Raw genomic sequence first — 13,433 nt, 5'->3', positions numbered from 1 at the left:
GGGTACGTTTAACTAGCAAGGAGACTCCCTTCCCCCGCGGGATGCCATATGCTGAGAAAACCTCAAAGTCTCCGGCCAGCACCTGACAGTCCACAGAAGAAACAAAATGCGTCTCCTGAATCGCAGCCACATCCACTCCCAGGGACAAGAGGTCATGCTGGAGGCGAGCGGCCCGGCCCGATGATCTCAAGCCCCTCGCATTCAGACTAGCCAAATTCAAAGCCATGGTACCTACCTTAAGGTGTGTTACACTCAGCCCCGAAGACAACCGAAGAAAGGACACCGACGTTGTATGGCAATGCTCAATGTGGTCAGGTTTTTCATGTCCTGACCTTCTCTCACAATGCCGCCGATGTCCATAGGGTAAGTCAATTTAAGGGCCCTATAGAGTGATGGATGGATCAACACTGGGACCCTTCCCTTGCATTGTTTTGCGAGTTCCTCAAGAGAAGGGTCATTTTTCCTAATCAGTTCAATTCCCCGACCAGCCCCTTCAGCGGCCTCCAGCATTGTCCACACGTTGGTCTTGCAGGCCTCTGGAAGCCTGACGAAAGTTGTTAGCCGTAGGGCGTCCGGGAAATTAGAGGGGACATTAACGTCTTTTTCCCCTATCTGTTGGCAGTCCAGCAGAGGTTTTAAATATTTTCTCTGCCGGTGTTGTAAGTCCATTGCCACAGACAGGGGGTCTACAAAACAAAGTTCCTCCCTCGTTTCGAGGGCGAGGGTCCCTATTGGAGTAAGTCCGTAAGTGGGAGAATCTGAAAGGTCTCTCCCCCTCCCGGGTTCATTCTTTTCTTTCTGGGATGGCGGCTCAATTTGCATTGGTGTAGGGACGAGTGTCTGTGTGGTGTCTGGTGTTGGTGTTGGTGCGGTGTCTGGTGATAGTGCGGTGTCAGGTCTTGGTGCGGTGTCTGGTGTTGGTGTTGGTGCGGTGTCTAGTGTTGGTACAGTATGTGGTTTGGGGATGGAAGTGGGTTGTGTTGTTGTTAGGGGTGGTGTATGCTCACAGAGAGTGGGGGCTGCCTTTTCTTCCCCTTTCCTTCTTTTGCTTTTTTTTATTCTTTTTAATGAACCGAGGAGTGGTGAGGTTGAGTTCCTCTCCCTCTCACTAGCGGATTCATCCCCAGAGGAGCAGTGTTTTCTTCGCTTGGTCCCCGTCTCAATTGGTGTGGGGACCGTTGGTTGTTGCTGCTCCTCTAATTGCTGTTTCTCTAGTTGTTGCTGTTGCTGCTCTGGTTGCTGCAACCGTTTTTGTTGCTGCTGCTCCTGTTCTGGCTGTTGCTGCAGCTGCTTCGGCTGCTGCTGTTTTTGTTTTTGCCGCTGTTTTCGTGGCATTGGTTGTGGAATTGGCTGCGGCAGCTGATGTTGTTGCTGCGACTGGTTCAACGGCTGTTCGGCTGCTGCTGCTGTGTCTGCTGCCATGGCTGTTGCTGCGACTGTTGTGGAGGCTGCTGTTATTATTGCTGCCTCGGTTGTTGGGTTGGTGGTGGGACGGTGGCAGATGGGATTGTGGGCTTCCGTTTCCGCCTCATTACCATGCTCCATTCCTCCCCCTTGGCCTCCTGCGTGGTTTTGGGTTTCCTCGGTGCTGGAGTTGGTGCTTCGGTTGCAGGAGTTGTGACAACCTGTTTGGACACTGGTGCTGTCTCAGAGGTTGGGACCGCCTTTGGGGTCACTCGAGTAGGAGTTAACTTTTGAGGGCAGCTCTGGGCCATGTGACCCTGCTTTTGGCAGAACCAGCAGTGCTGACGACGGCCCTCCACCACCACCGTCATAGATGCCTCCTTAAATGTCAGCTGTGCTAGTATAGCCTCATGGCTACAGTGTAGCTGCCCAAGTTCATGCCGGTTTTCGACCGCACTGGGGTTATTTTTTCCACCTGTGTGAAGAAGGAGCCCAGGATTTCTTCTAATATTTGCATAGGTACATTGAATACCTGCACCCGGGTCCTTGTCCTGCCCTGGTATTCGGGCTTTAGTTTTATTCTCCCATGCTTAATTTCTTGTAGGGAGAGTCTCTCCGCATCTTCCTTGGTGGGTAGGAGGATGTCTCACATGGCGTAGCTCCTCTGGTACAGGTATAGTACCGGGATGTTTAGCTTATGTAGGAGCCCCGCCATGTCTTCCTTTTTCATCCATAAGAGGCGGTTTTCCGGCATATCGGAGATGATGAGGGAGAGGACTCTGTCTTCGATTGCCTCCCAAGCGCCTGGCACTGGTTTAATTTCTGCCCCCTCTATGTATTGCCTGTACTTGGTCAAGTACAAGTCTCTATACTCTTGAGGGAACAGTTGCTTCTCTACAGTCTTCCCCCATGCAGACCCTATTGTTGGTGTTGGATCTTTGGTGGGGTTGGACTATTCTTGCTGTTCCTTTGCGGAAGGGTTGCTATTGGGGGGGCATTTCCCTTTCCGCTTTCCTTTGGGACCGACTCTCCTTGCTCTATGCTTCTTCCAGGAAACGCCTCCCTTTTGGGGGAGTCGGCCTCCGTGGGATCATTGTCCCCTTTATTGTCCTTGGGAGCTTTTGTCCCTTTTGTTTTGGGGAGGTCCAGGCTGTATGCCCCCTCGTTTTCTTGATTTGCTCCCCTTTGGGGCTACTGCCTCCTGATCTTTGTTGTCAGAGCAGGATGCCCCGTCCAACATTGTTTTTTCTCCCCTTTGTGGGGAGTTGCCCTCTTGGGGATCTGCTGGTGAGTTTTCTCCCTTCTGGGGGGCGTCCTTCGGTTTATTATCCGGGCGGCATGCCCCGTTGCTTTTTGCTCCCCCTGTTGGGGAGTCGTCCTCTTGAGGAGCAGTTTTTCCTGTGGTAGCCCCCTGGCTGGGAGTATCTGCATTGGTGACCCCTGGACTGAGGGTGTCCATTTTTTAAAAAAAAACTCTCTTCCCTATATTGAAAATCGCCAAAATGAGTGACGTGGAGTCGGCGTCCAAAGTGGGGAGCCGACTTTGGCGCCAAACAGAAGTGGCGCCAAAGGCGGCAAGAGGGGAGATAGAACTGAGAGAGGGAGTAGGAAGTTAGTGGAGGGAAGAGAGAAAGTGTTTCCGACCCTCCCTCGCGGGAAGGTCGTAAATTATCAGCTCGGATCCCCCCGTGAGAAGGGGAGAGCAGAGAAAGACAGACCAGATGGGGTGCGGATAGAACGCTATCCAACAAGCTCGTGAGGTGTTCCGGGCACGAGAATGTGTCGCCAGAACAGCACTGCCTAGCGCGGTGTATGTATCAGAGAACAGATACTACAAAAGGCCAAGAAAAGCTTAGTAAGCTAAGAACAGCATCTATTAACAACAGACCTTTGATCTTAACCAAAAAGGCCAAGCACAAAAGTGTTACGGACAGACCGACCGACCGACCAACCGACCGACCGACGGAGTGACTTATAGTGTCGCTTGCACACGACTAAAAATGCCAAAGGCATCTTACATAGTACAAAGTCTCTCAAAGGAAACAAGAATATTATCATATCTAGTCAGCCATATTGTACTTATGATTCAGAGTTATTAAAAATACGTTTAATATTACTAATATTACAATTGTGATTAACAAATATTTAAATATGTAGAGTGTGTTAGAATATTTTTAAATATCAAAAGATAATGATATTGGTAAGTTTAGATGTGTTTTAATTCCGATATTTGTTTGTAAAGTTAAACTGAATTGTTTTTAATTTAAACAAGATAAAATAAATAAAGATTTATTCATTGGAATTTAAAATACCTTTGTTCAAGTTCAAATCGTATACAACAGGTTTGAGAACATTTGGATTAAAAACGAAAAAATAAAAGATATGGGGTGAATTCATGGGGACAATTATAGGAGATGGGGATGAAATCGTGTATTACTAATTAATATTAATATTATAATAAGGATATTGGATGTCCATTAAAAAAGGATAACGTAAAAATCAAGTTCAAAATGGATAAATAATACATAATGTGTAGGTAGACAATAATAGAAAAATTATTAAAAACAAGATGAAACTACATAAAAGATGTGTGAAAATACTTACGGAAAATACGGGAAATAAAGGTGGAGTGACCTTGGGGAAAACGGAATATTGGAAATTGGGAGTGGCGTTATAGCAAATCTTGGAAGAAAGGCATAATTAAAAATAATTTATATATAGAGTACCGGCAAAAAGAAAGTCCGCACTTTTCAAAAACTGCAAATTTAGCCTAAATTTAATGTCACTGTTTAAACAAACTATACCTCATTTGATTCACCTTTTATTCCTCTATAATTTTACCTGTTTATATTTGACTTTAATTGAAATATTCCAATGTTCACGTCAATTCAAAAAAAAAACTATCTTCAAATTGAGGAGGCAAAAAGAAAGTCTTCAGCAACAAATTCGCTTAAAACCAGCTTAAATTATTGCCCCTTAATAAGTTTAAAATATCCATCAACAGACAACAAAGCATCTCTAATCGTAATTGTTATTGTTCCAGGTTACACAACGTAACATATTGTCCATATATCACGACTTTCTCTGAATGATCGTCAGGAGCTCATTAATCTCCACCTTTCTGGTTTATCCTATCGAAAAATCGGTCGCAGATTGAAAAATTGGGAAAACGGTAGGAAACACTATGCAAAAGCACCAAAACACCGGCAGTGTTCATGATGCCCCCAAATCTGGTCGTATTATACTTACTTTTAACAGGGAAGACTATCAAGATCCGCAGCCTAAGAAACAGATTTGGAACGGCTCCCCAAATCCAACAACAGTGCACTCTTGTTAAATGTGCTCTCTTTCTACTGTCAAAAACAGATTAAAGGAATTTAATTTACGAGGATATGTTGCAAGACGCAAGCCAATGATTTCTGTAAAGAACAGAAAGCGCCGTTTGGACTTAGTCAGATGAAATGAAGATCATGACTCTTCATATTGGTCAAAAGTACTTTTTGTGACGAAAACAAGTTCAATAGGCTAGGTAGTTACGGTAGGCAGTATGTCCGTCGGAGGAAAGACGAATCCTAGGTGCTCAGTTTCAATGCTGCATGGTGGTGGAGGTTCAGTTTTGGTGTGAGGCATTATTAGTACCACTGGTCCAGGACCTATAGTTCGCTTGCAAGGCCGAATTAATTCGACCAAGTACATTAATATGTTGACTGAACATTTTATAACCTACTTTGGTCGAAATTCGGATGATAATCCAATCTTCATGCAGGGTAATGCTCCTATTCACACAGCTGGCAATGTCAAGACGTACCTGGAAGAGCATGATATTCCATGTTTGGATTGAACTGCACAATCTCCAGACCTCAATCGTATCGAAAAGGTAACGGTATGATAAAATTTCAAATTTGGAAGAACTTTGGACAAAAATTAAAGAAAAATGGAATGCCCTTTCCCCAGAGTATTGCTACAGTCTACTTCAAGGAATTCCCAAGAGATTGCAGGATGTCAAATTGCAGAAGGGGTATGCTACTAAATATTAACAAGTTAATTGCGTTCCTGTTGCATTTATGTTGCATTAATGTCCTAAAGTTACATTTAAATAATGATTTTCCATTGTGCGGATTTTCTTTTTGCCTCCTCGATTTGAAGTTATTTTTTTTAAATTGACGTGAACACTAGAATATTTCAATTAAAAGTCAAATATAAACAGGTAAAATTATAGAGGAATAAAAGGCGAATCAAATGAGGTATAGTTTGTTTAAACAGTTACATTAAATGTAGCTTAAATTTGCAGTTTTTGAAAGAATTACAAGCGCGGACTTTCTTTTTGCCGCCTGTGTATACACTAAAGGAAATAGAGGATATCAAAAAAGGTGTGAATTATAATGAGAGTCAAGAGGGCGGGATGCCAGTGGGGGTCAAAAGTTGCAATCAATAGTGTTGATGGTTATAATTTTGATATAGAATATTATAAGGGCTGCCCCCGAAGGGCAAATTTGGCATAATTTAGAGCTGACATGGCATGACTTAGACTTCTTCAAAAGAGTATATTCTTAGCTTTAAGATTCCTAAAGAAATATGTTTTTATCGTTTCTTCTATTAAAAGATTATATAGATGAGATGTGTGTCTTAATTGGAAAATTTGAGGCGCCAATATAGATGTGAGTTTTCAGGGTGGTAGGGTCATCCTACATACCTATATAGGTTGAAGGAATATTTGAATGAAGAGGAGAGTGTCTAATTTTGTTAAGGGTTATGAAACGAGTCACAAGAGTAGTTGGATGGCGTATATAGGTTACTGGATTCTAGGGGACAGCTATCCTTTACTAATAGGCTAGGTTGGTTATTGTCTTTGTTAAAATGTGTAGGATCTATAACAGAAGAGATATGATTGTTTGGGTTAGCACAAGGCAATTAAGTCATAGTACATTAGAAAATCACATCTCTGATTTATTATTATTATTATTATTATTATTATTATTATTATTATTATTATTAAGAAAGTATTGGCGGGAAGCTTGGCAAGTTGAAGAAATCTTATTCAACTGATTATTATATTGCGCATGACTAATTTTAGAATAATTTGAATTAATTATCGTTTGCGATTGGGATTTTTGCTGGGATTTGTTGGAAGGAATGAAGCTGTTTAGACCTACAATTAATCATTCCGTCAGGTGTGATAATGTAGAGGACACATTCTATATTGTAGTTGTCAGAATCATCCTGTTGCAATGTTTGAGAAAGAAATGCATAAACCGGTTTAAAAGACAAACGTAAAAACGAGCGAATAAAAATCTTGAACTGCATTTTCAAGCACATACAATTATATCAAGTTTTAACATTTCTTTCTATTTGCGTTTTTTCTTTCGCTAATATTTTCCTTCCTCTTTTATTACTTTCTGTTCTTCAATGGAAACATGAAATTACTTTTTTTCCTGGGGCAAAAAATTCTTCACCGCTAAAGCTTGCGTGTCATTTGTCTTAAAATAATAATCTTCAGCGATTCATGATTGCTCAGAGAACGCTTATAACATTAAAATAAAGAAACACTCCATGATTATTCAGCAACCGCTTACAACATTGAAAAAAAGGAGCTACAAAAATTATATAAATGGCGCCCGTGTAATTTGCTCATTTCTAAAAGAAATGCAATCATTCATCTTTTATGCATTATTTTATTATTTGTTTTGTATTGATTCGTTTATTTATTGTTTAATGTTTGGACGAAAAGAAGTGGAAAATGATGAGATAATCAGAAACATAGAGAGTGAGAGTACAAATTGAGAAAGACAAAAGAGAGAGAAAGAAAGAAATAGAAATAGAGAGACATTTGAGAAACTGTGTATGTTTTATTCTGCTTATTTGTTGTTGCAACCATTTCTGGGGCTATTATGTGATGGAGCAATTGTTTCAAATTCCAAACGTCATAGCATCAAATAAATAAAATGGAAAAGAAAATGTGATTTTTCCTATTACTACCGACTTTTTGATAACGAGTCCATCTCTCTCTTTTTCCTCCTCCTTTTCCTAATTTTCCTTTTTGCTCTTTCTCTTCCCCTTCTCTTCTTCTTCCACTCAGTCTTTTAATTGTTATTCTCTTTCTTCTTTTTATTGAGATATCACGTTATCTTCTCAAATAAATCGGAATTGTTTGATTCGTCCCCAAAACAATCCCACTTAAAACAAGCAATAGGGAAATTAATCAGTGTGATGTCAATCGTATGGAAAACAACTGTTGTCCCAAAGACAATCATTTTTAAATGTGCGTATGTTTGTGAGATTAAAATTGTTTTTCACTTTTTTCTATGAAACACTCCTACGCTTTTATACGAGGCCATTGTAACCCAACGTATGCGTTGCTTCTTTGAAATGTCTCACTCTGAATTAACTTTTCTCTGTTTATAATTTTACTTCGTCCCAAGGGGCCACATGATTTCTATTTTCTTTTTATATGTGGCTGTTCATACCGGATTTCTCGATATCGTCACGTATTATAACCTTCCGGTGCGTTTTTGTTCTAGCTTTCCCTTTTGGTGGGTGGCATATCTCAACTTTATACAACTCCCAAACATGTTATACACACAGTACTCGATCATGGTGCTTTTAAGGGGAACCTGGACACGAGTGAGATGTTTTTGAAGAAATGAGTCGTTCCTGATGTCATATGGATTACAATCTTTTTAACTTTGCCTGACTAGCTCCTCATATGTTGCATGTGTAGGTAGGTTTAGAATAGTTTCCTTTGACGTTTGTTCCATATTTCTCGGAGCATATGCTATGCTCTCTTGATAATTATATCCGTGCTGGGTTTCTCTTGGACTGTCCATCTTGTTATTACAAATTGCTTTTACTTGATGTGTAGGCATCGTATGATTCCTGATTTACATTGTATCGATGATAGGAGTTGAGATATTCGCCAATAAATGATGCATTTCGATGCATGGGTAATCTGAATCCCTGATTAGTGCGAGTTATCAACACATGTAAGAATGGCTGTTATGATGTTCTTTTTTCATGGGGAACTGTATAGATAAACGGATGGAATTCACATCTTCCTGGTGAGAGCAGGATATGAAACTATCATCTAAATATCGCAGTCACATTTTAGTAATATGGATCACAAGGCCATTTTTCGATATATTCCATACCTACATTAGTCAGTACTGAAGACAACGGTTATTCCATAACTATGTATTCACCTTGTTGGTTTATGTCAGATTCTATCGCGAATTGTTTTTTTCCACAAAGAAAGTCAACATCTCTGTCAGATTATCCAATGGGATGTAGATGCGTTTCTTCTGTGACGTATTTTAATCTAACTTAAAACCATACCACAGTAAGAGTTTAACCCATGGATATTTCCCTGGACATACCTTCGTTTAAACTGTCAATCTAGATGGAGGCGTTATTAATATATTTACAAATCAAGCACAGTCCTAGATACACGATGTGAGTGGTTTGATCATATCCACCAGATAGCGAATCAGTAGATAACATGCTGAACCGCGACCGCTGAAAATGGATTTTAATGAAATCGTGGAATACCGTCTTTATGAATCTTTTAAAAAAAACGTATGAGCGTAGTATTTTTTTGTAATACTGAATTAACTGTTTGAAGTTAGCTAGTGTTTCTACTGAGGATTTGTCACACATTGTTTTCTGTCTTATGGATAAGTTTTTTTTTTTACTTTACAGTAACCACCAGATTCTATACTGACAACAAATTTCTTACGGATATCTATCTCTATCAATCATTATTTCCTTTGAGAGGTTAGAATTTTCTAGTGTTTGTCTCACGTGTTATTAATGTCTATCTGCATGTGTGTCTGTGTGTGTACATTTTCCTACCAACGAGATTTGACATAAGGAGTATTGAGATTTGGGAAAATCTTTTAAATCGGTTTTCGGCCAGAAATTTGGCTGCTAGGGGTCAAAGTCAACGATTTAACCTTTGAAAACTCTACCAAACTCCTCTGCCAATTTTGAATCTAAACACTTCACATTTCAGATGTAGGTTACTTGAATATGTATCAAACTTTTTTATTTAGTTTGCGTCCAAAAAAATAAATGTAAAGGGGTCAAAATTATGGGCCAAGTTAAAATCAATTTGACCTCTGCAATCTCTACCAAATTACTCAGCACGTTTTAGGTCGAAACTTTGAAATTTTACATGAAGTGTAGTCAGACATAGAGCAAACCTTTTAATCGGTTTTTGGCTGAAAATTTAACTACCAAAGGGCCAAAATTCAAAAGATTTTACCTTTGCAGTCTCTAGCAAACTATTCAGCCAATTTTGCATCTAAACATTTGAAATTTTACATAAAGAGTATTTATACACGCGGCAAGTTTTTGATCAGTTTTAGGGCGAAAATCTGGCTGCCAAGAGGTCAAAGTTGAAAGAGTTGACTTTGCATATTCTACCAAACACCTCCAAATTTTGTGTCTAAACATTTGAAATTTTAGATGTAGGTTACCTGGACATGAAGCAAACTTTTTAATATATATATATATATATATATATATATATATATATATATATATATATATATATATATAAAGTTATGAACAGTAAATAGAGCCCGAGCAAACCGGGCTGAACTACAAGTATATCTATAAAAGTGAAATGTTCTGTGTATCAGTTTGCGTGTGTACATTTCCCTACAAAATTACACTGTCAATTTTCAGTCTACAGACTCGAGATTTGACATAAGGGGTATTGAGATTTTGGAAAATCATTTAAATCGGTTTTCGGCCAGAAATTTCACTGCTGGGGGTCAAAATCAACGATTTCACCTTTAAAACTCTAATAAACTCATACGCAAATTTGAAATTTCAACACTTGACTTGTAGATTACATGGACATGGCTCAAACTTGTTAATTTTATTTGAGTCCAAAGCAGTAACTGTTAAGGAGTTAAAATTCGGGTCAAAGTTAAAAATAATTTGACCTCTCAGCCAATTTTTGGTCTAAACATTTGAAATTTTGCATGAAGTGTATTCAGACATAGGGCAAGCTTTTTAATCGGTTTTTGGCCGAAAATTTAGCTACCAAGAGGTCAAAGTTCAAAAGATTTGAGCTTTGCAGTCTCTAGCAAACGATTCAGCCAATTTTTTATCTAAACATTTGAAATTTTACATGAAGGATATTTATACACGCGGCAAGATTTTGATCAGTTTTAGGGCGAAAATTTGGCTGCCAAGAGGTCAAAGTTGAAAGAGTTGACATTTGCAGACTCTACCAAACTCCTCCACCAATTTTGGGTTTGGACGCTTATAATTTTTTTATCTAGGTTTCCTGGGCATGAGTCAAACTGTACAGAAAGTTAATTACAGTACATAGGGTCCGAGCAAAGCTGAGCTGAACTTATATATATATATGTATATATATATATATATATATATATATAATGCTAACACAATTTGAGAAAGACTTCGAAAATCTTCTGATTTAAACATGGAAAATTTATCTTGAATATTTTCCCTAATAGTGAGTAGGTGATATATTGGTAGCAAAATGATGCCACATAATTAGGTAGAAATGGAAAATATCACCTTATAGATGTAGGGAAATAAAAAAAATACAAGTGAAAAAATGATGCAGCAGACTGGTCCATTTTACTTTAATGTTATTGTAAAAAATCAAAATTATTCTCAATAATTTGTGTTGCCCTTCCGTGCTTGTACGCATGCCTGACAATCTCGGGACATGCTCCTAATCAGACGACGGATTGTGTCATGAAGGATTTTCTCTCAGATCTGAACCAGGGCATCATTGAGTTCCTGGACAGTTAAAGATCCAGGCTGGCTGTACAGGGTGAACTTCAACACAATGTTTTAGATGTGTTCTATTCGGTTTAAGTCTGCTGAACGATGAGCCTAGTCAATGGTATCACTTCCTTCATACTCCAGGAAGTACCTACTTCAGCTACATGAGGTCGAACATTGTTGTGAACCAGGAGAAACGTCGGAAGTAAAATCGGCCGAAACAATAGGAAAATAATAAACAAGATGAAAATAGTAATCCAAATAATGCAAATAATACATAAAAAATGCCAATGATATTAAGATATCTTAATATCATTGCCATTTTTTAATTAAATCTTTCACAGAATAGAACTTATCATGTGTGTTCGTTACTAAACATTTGTTTTGTCTGTGAAATGAAAATGATTTCATTATGAAACAAAAAGAGACGATAAAAGAAATATTGCATCCGACATATGTTTCAACGAGAATGCTCACCGCCATTATAATATTTACAAGAACGAAAGATGTTTCCTTTTCTTTTCTTCGTAATATAAAATTCATTTTTACGGTTTGCATTTTATCGAAATAACATCAAGTGATCATATATATTTAGTGCAATAAGGCACCTAATTATAGACAGACACACTGTGTCATTTTAGTAGAAAACAAATACACGGTAACTGCACTGATTATTTCATTTTATAAAATATTTAAATATGTAATTGTTATGGGTACTCGGGCATACACAATATATGAACTCTCCTAACTGTAAATATACAGAGAATTGCCACTCATCAATGCCACTCGTAGTACAACATACTGGAATTAAGTACTGCAACACTCGTTCTTTATTATTATGTCTTGTAAATACAAATATCTTTTCGAAACTATATCCGTGTTTGGCTCTTTCTTACCACAACAAATCTAGCGAAAAGAAACTCGAGTTCATAAAACATAGCACGACCAACAACAAAAAGTCAATTTTCCAACAAAAATAAAAAGAAGAAACTCACATCAGTATTTACTTTAATTATATTACAACGGAGTAACATACTCAATTAACAAGGCTTTCAATTGGTACTAACGAAAATACCTTACATAAGTCTTTCAACAAATGACGTTAGAAAAATCGCTTTTGTATGACGCCGGATACAAAAACAGTTCTCAAAAATTTAGATTAAAGCTAAAAAGATGAATTTATAAAATTTTCTCTGATCAAATAGTTTTTTCTCCCCATCAGAGAAAAAAAACTTTGTTACACGTACAGCATTAAACTTTACTTAGTAAAATTAGAGTGGCTATTAAAAAATAAAAGGGAACATGCTTTTTTTTCTAATAATTAAGTTTCGTATTTGTAAATAATAATAAAAAGTCAACAGGTGGAGAATTTGAAGACTATTTTTGTTTTAGCAGAAAACAGAAAAAGGTTGTTCCAACAACAAGAACTACTAAAGCAACAAGTCTAAAAATTACAGTAAACTGAAGAAAGGTCGATCCAACAACATCAGAAAATATGAAACAACGTCAACAAGAATAACCAAGAATTACATTTTCGAAAATTGAAAAATAAACCATCCACTGTGAGTAACACTATACAGATCACTATGGTACCTTTACCTACGTTTTCGATGAAGAAAAAAGTTCGACGCATTTTTTCAACGTCGATTGTGAAGACTGGCCGGATACGAAATAGGTTTGTCTACTTTTACGAATATTAGGAACGTTTTTTTTTTTTACTTTATTAAATTTCCAGTTTAAGATGTTTTTCTTATTGAATTCACTGATTGAGAAATTATTTTATATGAATATGAATATCGGTGTTAACATACGTGAAGCATAATATCTTTTTTTTTCATTTTTGACGTTTCCAATTAGGTTCCAATCCATGTTATGCTTTTTGATCGCCAATTTGCTTATGATGGAGGATAAATTGTAAAAATCGTTTCTTTGTTTGATGGTATCGGAATTTATAATTAGCGCTGATTTAGGGAGTCTTCTTTAAAACATAGCTTTTATTTCAGCTCCATGTCTCCCGAGCGTTCGGAGTCGTAACCTAAGTTTTCTTTTCTAGTTTTTACATCTTGGTCAAACGTCCCTTTTACTTCCTATGACATAAGTTGTCGTCATCTGGTCAAGGTAACCTCTCAGTCCAAACTGGAAACTTCAATCTGAAAACTCTTGACTCATCCGATTTCTTTTTTTTTTTTTTTTTTTTCTTACCGAATATTTTTGTCCTTAATTCTAACTCATTTCGGCAATGCAATTGCGTCATTCGTTACATTTGT

General features: G+C 37.9%; 1 protein-coding gene across 4 annotated transcripts in view; it reads right to left on the bottom strand.

Annotated features, from left to right (window-relative positions):
- Nucleotides 1–13,433, bottom strand: part of LOC145279908 (neo-calmodulin) — a 933,613-nt gene that overhangs the window by 612,798 nt on the left and 307,382 nt on the right. The window lies entirely within an intron of this gene.

This window comes from Euprymna scolopes, chromosome 7 (genome assembly GCF_053919585.1).
Source record: "Euprymna scolopes isolate OS-2025 chromosome 7, ASM5391958v1, whole genome shotgun sequence".
NCBI lineage: Eukaryota > Metazoa > Mollusca > Cephalopoda > Sepiida > Sepiolidae > Euprymna > Euprymna scolopes.
This window is presented reverse-complemented; position numbering and strand designations above follow the sequence as displayed.